At 42.9% G+C, this 9,833-nt stretch overlaps 1 non-coding gene across 1 annotated transcript; it reads right to left on the bottom strand.

The window, feature by feature from the left end:
* Positions 1–8,553: 8,553 nt before the first annotated feature.
* LOC143219451 (5.8S ribosomal RNA) lies at positions 8,554–8,708 on the bottom strand. Its single transcript, XR_013011334.1, has one exon. It is a non-coding gene; the product is annotated as a 5.8S ribosomal RNA (ribosomal RNA).
* Positions 8,709–9,833: the final 1,125 nt, after the last annotated feature.

Below are 9,833 nucleotides of genomic sequence, written 5' to 3'. Positions count from 1 at the left end.
GATGAATTTTTCCCAGGACTGTGCCTTGGCTTTCTTGATTTTATTTTGAAGAGTCAGTCTGTTCTTGCAGTACTTTACCCTGGCTGTTGCCACTTCCGGGTGCTCTTTATTTCTTCTTTTCTTTAGAATTTTTAAGTATTTCCTTCTGGTGTTATTTGTGAGGCTTCTTAGTCTTTTTATATCTTCGCACCACCAGTGGTTTTCCTTTTTATTCTGGAACATCTTTGATCGGACTAGAGTTTTGCTACAGGTTTCGTTTATTGCTGTTTGAAAAACTGTGATTTCCTGTTCTATTTTACTATAAATTCTTGTTAGGTCGTTTTTGTTGTAATAGTGATCTAGCGTCTTGATTTGGCTTAGTCTCTTTATAAGCTCAGCGTGTAATTTCACCTTGTTTTTTTCTGTGAGCTTCCATTTTGTCGGGTCTAGTAGAGATCTACGTGGCATATTTGTTGCTGAGTCCATTATGTATTCGATGTAAAGGTGATCCGATTCTGTATTTTCTTTGAGGATTTCTGCTCTATTGAATTTTTTGTAGTTTGCCGTAGGTGCGAAGGCGATGTCTATTTTAGAATTTCGTCCGTTTCTGTTGAAGGTGTAGGTACCTATGGTTTGTATTACTTTGTAGTTATTTTCGTGGATTGCCAGGGCCAGGTATTTTCCTCTTTGGTCCAGTCTCTTATCACCCCATTCCGGGGAGTGGGCATTGAAGTCCCCGGTGACTACAAAGTTATTGTCCGTCCTGTTTAGGAGTTGTGTGAAGAGTTCGTCTACTATGTGTTTGTATTCTTCGAATTTGCAGTTTGGTGAGATGTACGTGGAAAAGTAGTAGGTATCTCTTATGTAAACTGCTACCCAGTGGTCTTCTATGATGTTCCGGTCTTGGTAGTGCCAGATCGTGGATCTATACCCGACTTGGACTGCTGCAGTGTTTTTCTTATTGTATATCCATTTTCTATTTTTTATTGTCGGTTCGGTAATCGCTATCACGTCGTATTCCATATGGGATTGTTTGAACTCAAGGTTTGTTGTCGCTCGGTAGGTGTGATTTAGATTTATTTGTAGCAATTTGATCGATGTTCCAGCACTGCTCCTTTTCCCTGTTGTGCTTCCATTTCTTTTTTCTTTTGTCTCTATTTTATGGTTTCCAGAATGAGCCGGGTTGCTTCTTATAGGTTTTTCACATGCTCTTTGTAAGACGGGCAGTTTAAAGAGCCTGTAACATGTAGGCATTTGTTTTGAGAATATCCATTTTCCTTACAGAGTCTGCAGCTAGGTGCATTAGTGCATTTTTCCATAAGATGGCCTTCTTCGCTGCATTTTCGGCAGACTATATAGTTAGCTGGTTTGTTGCAGTTTGTTGTTTGATGCTCGAGAGAGTGGCATCTGTTGCACCTGTTGATGTTGGGAAGGATCTTGATTTTTGCGATAGAGTATCCTAATCTCAGCCTTTCTTTGCTTGCAATGTCTATCTTTTTGTCCGGGGTAGGGAATCTGACAATGAATTTTTGAAGTCCGTTGTTGTTTGTGTATTTTTTAATAATTTTTATGTCTGAAGTATTGCCTTTCAACTCTAAGTATTTGAACAATTCTTTCTGTATCTCGTCCTCTGTGATGGAGGGTTCTACACTGTCTATCTCTATTGTAGTGTTCTGTACTTTTTTGATCACCGGGTACAAGTTATCGGTGGCTGCTTCTACTTGTGCTCTGATTTTTTCTGCGTTTGCGTTCGCCGTGATTTCTATAAGAAGATTACCTTCTCTCGTTTTCCTGACGTTAGTGATTTCCTTGGGATCAAGTGTCTTTTTGTTTTTGAGTTCTGTAAGGATCTCAGCGAAAGTTTTATTTTTTTCTCTTCCGTTTTCCTTTTTATTTTCGGCGTCGGGTGTTCCTATTTTAGTGTTGATTATTATGGCATTGTTTCTCTTGGAGGCCTGTATCTCAAGTTTCTTAATTTGTTTGCCCTTCTTTTGTTCTAGTCCATCTGAAGTGGAGGGCGCAGACTTCCTGGCTACGTCCGCCCACGAAATTTTGTTAGTGTTGTTTGCAGGTGTTCTGTTAGTTGCGTTAGTATCTTTGTCTGTCACCTGTTTAGAAGACGTTTCTGTATTGTGGTTCGGTTGGCCGAATATGAACATATGTGAGTTTTTAGTTGTTTCCGTTTTCGTGGATCTCTTATGTTTACGTGTCTGTGTTCTGAATCTGTCTTTTGCGGGGGTGGCTTCATCGTTCGTAGTATTGGTTTCATTGTCTGCGTCTGAGTCTCTTGTTTCCGTTTCCTGGACTCTCCGTATTTGTTTATGGATTCCTCTTCCGTCTGTCGGGGAGTCCCTCTTTCTTTTAGTCTTTCCTGTTTTGTCTTCTTTTGTTGACCTTATTTCCGCCGAGAGGTCCAGAAGTCTCTTTACTTGCTTCTTTTTATTTTCGAGGATGTCTTGTACCTCACGGTCTTGTGCTTCGAGTGTGTTAAGAAGCTTGTTGGTTTGTTTGATCGTCTCTCTCATCTCACTTACTGTTATAGTTGTCAGTAGTTTTGTACTTTTCTTTGTGTATTTGGATTTTTGTAACTCTCTTTCGATTGCTAAGAAGTTCCTCTGTAGGGTGTGGATGCTGTTGACTACCTCAGTGACGTTTACATTGACGACGTAATTTCTCATCCTGTACGTTCTTTCTTCCTCTGTACCGGCTGTTATGTTAGAAAGCCGGGGGAATTTCTTGAGGTAGAGGCTCCCCGATCCTGTTTCATATTTCCTAATGATCTCGTCCGAGGTGAGCATTCTGTCTACTGTTTCGGTATCTGTGTCTGGCTTATTGTCGTTGATTTCTTCCTCTTCTGTCGTTTTTGCGTGCTTGTTGTCTGTTCCTTCCTTTGGTTCTGTGTTCTGTTGGTTGTTGGTTCCTTGTAACCCTACGTTTCCTCTTTCGAGTTCATCTCTAAGGTTCATTTGTTGTTGTAATGTTGTAACTTTAGTGATTTTTGGGGTGTTCGTTTTCTTTTCTCTGTTCTGGTTTGCCTCCGTTCCTTTGTTAGTCGGGTTGTATATGTTTGCCAGTATCGGTGTTTTGTAGTTCTGCCTGTCCGTTTTCTTTAGCTTCTCTTCCACTTCAGAGAAAACCTCTAGTTCCGTAGTTTCACTGTCTGGGTCAGATTCTTGAATGGTGCTAAATTTCTTTCCAGGGTCTGATTTTCCTCCTTGTGTCTTGTTCACCGTTGGTTTTTCGCTTGCCTCTCGGATGGTAGAGCTCATTAGTTCCTTGATTTCCGTGGGGGTCATGCTTCCTGAGAGTATATGTAGGCTCTCATCGCTAAGGGAGTTTTGTATGAGTTCCCTAATCTTTTCTATGTTGGATCCTGTGCCTCCGGGGTCTTCCATATTTCCTATTTACTGTTGTGTCTTTTGACAGGTTTCCTAACCTAAGTGGCAGTTCACTTTCACAAGGTTCTTATTGTTCTAAGTGAGACCTACTGTTTCTTATTCTGTCCCAGTAAGTTTTTGGCAGTAGATATTTTCTATTTAATTTCGCTTTCTTCACCGTTTTCACTTGGGAGTCGGACAAAACTTCCGCGGTCGCGTTTTCTTTGTCCACTCTACCGTTGTACCTGTCACTTTTCGTTTTCTTTTTTTTCATTTGTTTTACTTAGTATCGGTCGAAATTTGAGCTTAGCAGTAATATTCCTGAATTTCGGGTTATTTGGTGCCTTGTGGGCCTTGAGGATGAATTATTTTTAGTATAATAGTACTTTAATTTCTGATTCTGTTTGTTTTTTTTTTTGAATTTGCCGGCGGCCGTTGGCCGCTTGGAATCTTTAGTTGCTGATAGCTTTTAAACTATTAATTTTTTTGTTGTAATTTTTTCAGCCAGTGTGTAATATTATTAAACGTTCTTACCCGTCACAAAATTTTCCACTTTTTGAGCTTTTATATCACACTTTATGTATCACAAGCGCGGAGCCGTTATCTGCGTTGCACTGCTTATAAACATCCTCCTATAGGCGCCTTAACTCTGCGTTTGGTTCATCCCACAGCGCCAGTTCTGCTTACCAAAATTGGCCCACTTGGCACTCTGATCCAATATAATCTCGTGGCTTCATTGATCCAAGCAAGCCAGAGATCTCACCCATTTAAAGTTTGAGAATAGGTTGAGGTCGTTTCGGCCTCAAGGCCTCTAATCATTCGCTTTACCAGATGAGACTCGCACACGTTCATCAAAGGAGAACGAGCGAGTGCCAGCTATCCTGAGGGAAACTTCGGAGGGAACCAGCTACTAGATGGTTCGATTAGTCTTTCGCCCCTATACCCAGTTCCGACGATCGATTTGCACGTCAGAATCGCTACGGACCTCCATCAGGGTTTCCCCTGACTTCGTCCTGACCAGACATAGTTCACCATCTTTCGGGTCCCAACGTGTACGCTCTGGGTGCGCCTCTTCTCGCAATGAGAACGAGACTCCCCGGGAGTGCGAGGCCGCATCGTGACGCGGCCCATCCTGCCTTGATCGACGGTAAGGTACGATCTTCACTTTCATTGCGCCTTTAGGTTTACATGTCCCAATGACTCGCGCACATGTTAGACTCCTTGGTCCGTGTTTCAAGACGGGTCCTGAGAGAGTACCCAAAGCAGTAGCGTCGCTGACCGGTAATTCAAAGCTTGGCCAGTCCGAGGACACCGCCTGCTAACAGCTGGTTAGGCCCGGAGCCGGCGCTAGGTCAGTACCATCCGGGTGACAAACTAACCGAGCTTGCGGCGGGCCTGACGCACACACATTCGAAAATGGATTGGTTGCGGGCCGATACCGTCAGAGTACCATCACGCAGCCGGCCAGGCGATCGAGCGTCTGCCGTGTGCGCACGAAGGCGACACGACAGGCAACAACTCGAGCCGTAGACCGACACGCAAAGGGTCGCGACGTTCTACTAAGGGAGAAGTTCACGACTACGCGACCGGAACATTTGCCGAAGATGGTGTACCCTCGCACTGGAACCACCGAAGTGGCCCATTACGGGCTATCTGCGCACCAACGGAAGCCAGCCTCGTCGACGATGAATCTCCCCATTCGATCTTTTGGGTTTCTCAGGTTTACCCCTGAACGGTTTCACGTACTCTTGAACTCTCTCTTCAAAGTTCTTTTCAACTTTCCCTCACGGTACTTGTTCGCTATCGGTCTCGTGGTCATATTTAGCCTTAGATGGAGTTTACCACCCACTTAGGGCTGCACTCTCAAGCAACCCGACTCTAAGGAGAGGTCCTCCCGAAACGCGTACCAGTCGCTACGGGCCTGGCACCCTCTACGGGTAAATGGCCCCATTCAAGATGGACTTGGACGCGGTTCGACGTCTCGGGATAAATTGACCCTCCTGAACACTACATTTCCCAACGGCAGAACCGCGGGATTCAGTGCTGGAAGAAACTCCTTATTAGTTTCTTTTCCTCCGCTTAGTAATATGCTTAAATTCAGCGGGTAATCTCGCCTACTCTGGTATCGTCGTCGTATGTGATACAAAATTTTGTGTTTCGGCCGAAAGAGCGTAAAAGTAGTACTCGCGAAAACGTACAAAGCACAAAAAAAAAAGAAAAACTAGAGGGTTATTGTTGCTCGCTCGCTTCGCTCGCTCGCGAGTAGGGTTGTTTTTGCTCGCGGATAGGACTGCTCTTGCGAAAGGGTTAGTGGTACGCATGGCTAGTAGTACCTATAGCTATTAATGTTTTTTTTTATTTGGTGTGTGACTCTCCACGAGCCACACAAAGAACTTCCCGATTCGTTATTTGCAATATATTATTATCATTATTAAGTGTACGTTTTAATAAGATTATACGTTTTCAGGGAAATTCAATAGTTTTCTACTTATCAAAATGTTTGCTATATGGCGTCGCATTAAACGAACATCGCAGGCTCGTTGCTCGCTTGGTTCCTTGTTATAGCATACTAATGTTGCAAAATAAATTGTCTTAATTAGTGTTTCGCAAACGATACAACTCCTCATTATCCGGGTTTGCAGTATTAATCTTGGTTTTCTTCGATACTGTTAATTTAAATTGTCCGAAAATATACGAACTGCTCAATTTTGAAAATCTGCTCAGTGCTACATACAACATTTGTAAAGTTCGTTTTTCTGATGTTTTAAAATTCAAACATACTTTTCTCGTATGTTTGTCCCTGACTGTTATGAATCGTAATCGCTTCAGCAGGAACCACTGGAAATTGACTACGTGTGATTTTATATTTTTCCTCACTCGACATATTTACTTGATTCGATATTTTTATTATTGGTGTTAAATTTTAATGAATATTTAAATTTTTTATATAATCACGATAACGAGTTCTTACTTTCACTCCTACTCTGGCCAATTGAAAATCTGACACCAATACAGACGGAATTTTAGTATTTTCTTGAAAATGCTCCATTAACCAAGCCGTTTCAACATCAATGTTATTAATAATTATCATATAGTTTATATTAATTTTCAATTTAATCTCAGTTAATAATTCGTTTTGAACTGATTGTTTTTTTAAAGATTGTAATATAAATTTTTTTTGTATTTTCATCGATATTCTTTGAAAACGTATTCTCGGGAGTAGAGATGATTAACTCACTCTTGCATTGGGATAATTTTCGATTATTGTAAGCAGAAACATCATCGTAAGGTACAAAAAAAAATTTTTTTTTAATTTTAAAAAAATCGAAAAAAAAATTTTTTGTGTAATTACGTTTGTTTCTTCTGTGGAAACTTTCCGTTCTCTCGCATAAATTGCATTGTTGAATGAACTTCTTAAAAAAAAAACTTAAAAAACTACTTGACCAAAACGGACCAAAATCTAATCAGCTCTAAGTTACAGCGGGCACATCGATTGCATCATTCATCATCCTGATCGCGTTGTTACTTTTTCTGAAAACGTTAACGAAAAATTTGATAACATACAAACGGACATACGCACACACACACACACACACATACACACATACGAACATTTTGCTGAAAATAGTCTAAAATGACTGCAATGACCATGAAACGTGAAGATCTGCTAAAAAATCGATTTTCGATTTTCGGGGTCATTACAATAACTTCCCTATAAAATCGGGAAGTTAAAAAAGAAAACGAAACAAAACTACACGACAGAAGAGAGAAAGGTAAACAAAAAACCGATATATGCCTTATGCGCCACACCAAAGTGTCAATATAATTCTTTCTTCATCTCGTCGATCGGAAACTCTCGCTAGACGATCTGGCCGGTTAACTTTAACGTCCGTCGAAAAGAACTTTCGGGGACTGGACGACCGACAGATCGCGCGGTTCCTCACGAATCGACAATGAAGAAAAGAAAAAAGACATGGGGCGACCGACATAAAGGTTTTCATTGATATGCCTTTTCTCTCTCCGCGGTGCTGTTCCGTGCGTGAACACACAAGTGTGTCTTTTGCGTCGTGTGACAATCAAGTTCGAAATAAGCCTCGCCAATAGAGGAGTATACATATTATTAAAAAAAAAAATAATACATATAATCCGGTGGGATTTCTTTTTCTCTCTACTTCTATATAATTGAACCAAAAACCACGGGGGTACAGAAACGTTGCGCACGAAACGATTTATCATCGATCAAACACAAAACCAAATTAGAGACACGAGAGAAAGGGAGTAAGATCTCAAGACGCACATAGGCCGTCATCAATACGATTCAACGCGAACGTGGCGATGAAATGGCAATCGCACAGATTAGCGAGGACACGTCGACGACGGGGAATAATTCCGACCCGATCAAGTACGACGTGCTCATCCCGCACATTGCTGCGCTTTGCTCCGCTGTCCATCGATCATCAAAGCGTTCGCGATAGAACGAGAGATCTCTTTCGTCTCTTCCCTCGAAGACTCGAAAAGGAATGTGTTTTTGTCGGAATCGCCGGCAACGACGACCCTCCGCCGTATGGCAATTATAACGTAGAGTTAAGAAACTCATTCACGCACAGGCATATTCTCTCCCTGGGGCTTAACATTGCCACACCACACACACTCTGTGTGCCACACAGTATTCTTTCTTTCTTTTATAATTTGTGTGTCCATCTTTGTAGTCTCGCGAGACTCTTGTAAATATACCTCTTTCGTATACGCATCATTTCAGGCGACGTCAGGAGCGCGTTAAATGTTCATGAGTGGAAACGCTTCTTTCCGCAAGGCGAATCGTTTCGCAGAGAAGGTGAGAGATTTGGAGATCCTCGTCGAAGCGGTGCCTACGGGCGGTCGTATTTTCAATACGACTCACGACACCGTAAAAACACTTACGCAAGTCCGAACGTTAGAAAAATACCAATCCCTACTTCGCCTCTCGTGGAAACTAGATATATATATATATTTGTATGTGTTTATAAGACGCAATGCAAAAATTGGCAATTTTCACAGAACCGCGACAAACGCCGACGAAACGCCCATCATTCGCTCGTACGCAGCATCTTTGCAACCCGACTCCGAAACGTTCTTTGGCGACCTCCACAAGTATATTTGGAGAGGTAAGCGCAACGCAACTTACAAGAGCAACGCAAGCAGTTTATGGTTACGTAAACGACCCTCAGCCAGGCGTGGTCCAGGAATTGTATCCGTGGACCGCAATTTGCATTCGAAATGTCGATGTTCATGTGTCCTGCAGTTCACACGTTGACGCGCAATTAGCTGCGTACTTCATCGACCCACGAGCCAAGTGATCCACCGTTCAGGGTAATCGTATATATTTTTGATTTACAAATCAATATATGTATATGTCTCTTGTTCTGCGGTTCGTAAGAACGCATTGTACCTGAACGCTCCAACCAGCGCGCGAAGGATATTCATTCAGGCGTCGTTTTACGGACGACACTATCGTCGTCCGTGGAAACGGAAAAAAAACCGTCAGATACAAAACACATATCTGACGGCCGGGCGAACAGTACATTGAAAAACCGTTAACGTGGAAAACGCGGAGAGGAATATATTCTCTGAAAACGACGGGGATTGTAGACAACCCGATACTGGATCCAGAGATGTAATATTCCTCTCCTCTTCACTTCCATTTCATTTGGAATGATGTGAGACCGGAGGACTTCACAGCCCTATGCGCACTATTGGGCCACACGCACGGAGTAGGGTGTCAGACTCACTCACGACTGCTTTAAAGGCGAGCATCACGAGCCGGTCCGCTCTGGCGAATGTATAATATTATAATAAATATATGTTCCGTCGTCAACGAACACCGCGTGCGGCGCAGCAACGTTTCGTGCTCTTGTTTATACGCGAACTCGATACAAATAGAGAGCGGGACTCACAGTCGGGTCTGGCAGCGGTCATTCGTCCCACGCTCTCGCGGTGCGCACTATTGGGCCACACGCACGGAGTAGGGTGTCAGACTCACGACTGCTTTAAAGGCGAGCATCACGAGCCGGTCCTTCACGTCTCGTCTATCTTCTCGATGTTCGCGAACGATAACACAAACGCGTGCAACCGCGCGTTTTCCACGGGTTACCCTGAGATTTTGTTTGTCCTCTTCGAGACACCGTTTCGAACGGACGACTCCGGACATATACTTACAGCACAGAGGCGAAGACCGAGGAAGCGAATCATCGACCGCTTACATCCCTGTTCATGCGCTACCGGTAAGATATGTCCGTATATATTATAATTGTAGAGAGCCTACACGACGCAGAGGACACCACAGGCGTTATTACATACGGTATAACACAACACTCTTTGACACGAGGTATTTTTCAAAGAGAACGACCACCCGGTGGCGGGTGAAAGAAAACATCGGTGTGTGATATCGCAACGACGGGTATTTCTATATTCGTGTGTCGATCTGCAGCATTCAGCGTC

The sequence above is a fragment of the Lasioglossum baleicum genome, unplaced genomic scaffold, assembly GCF_051020765.1.
Source record: "Lasioglossum baleicum unplaced genomic scaffold, iyLasBale1 scaffold0028, whole genome shotgun sequence".
In the NCBI taxonomy this organism is placed as follows: Eukaryota; Metazoa; Arthropoda; class Insecta; order Hymenoptera; family Halictidae; genus Lasioglossum; species Lasioglossum baleicum.
The sequence above is the reverse complement of the archived record's forward strand: the minus strand, read 5'-3'. Positions and strand labels throughout refer to the sequence as shown.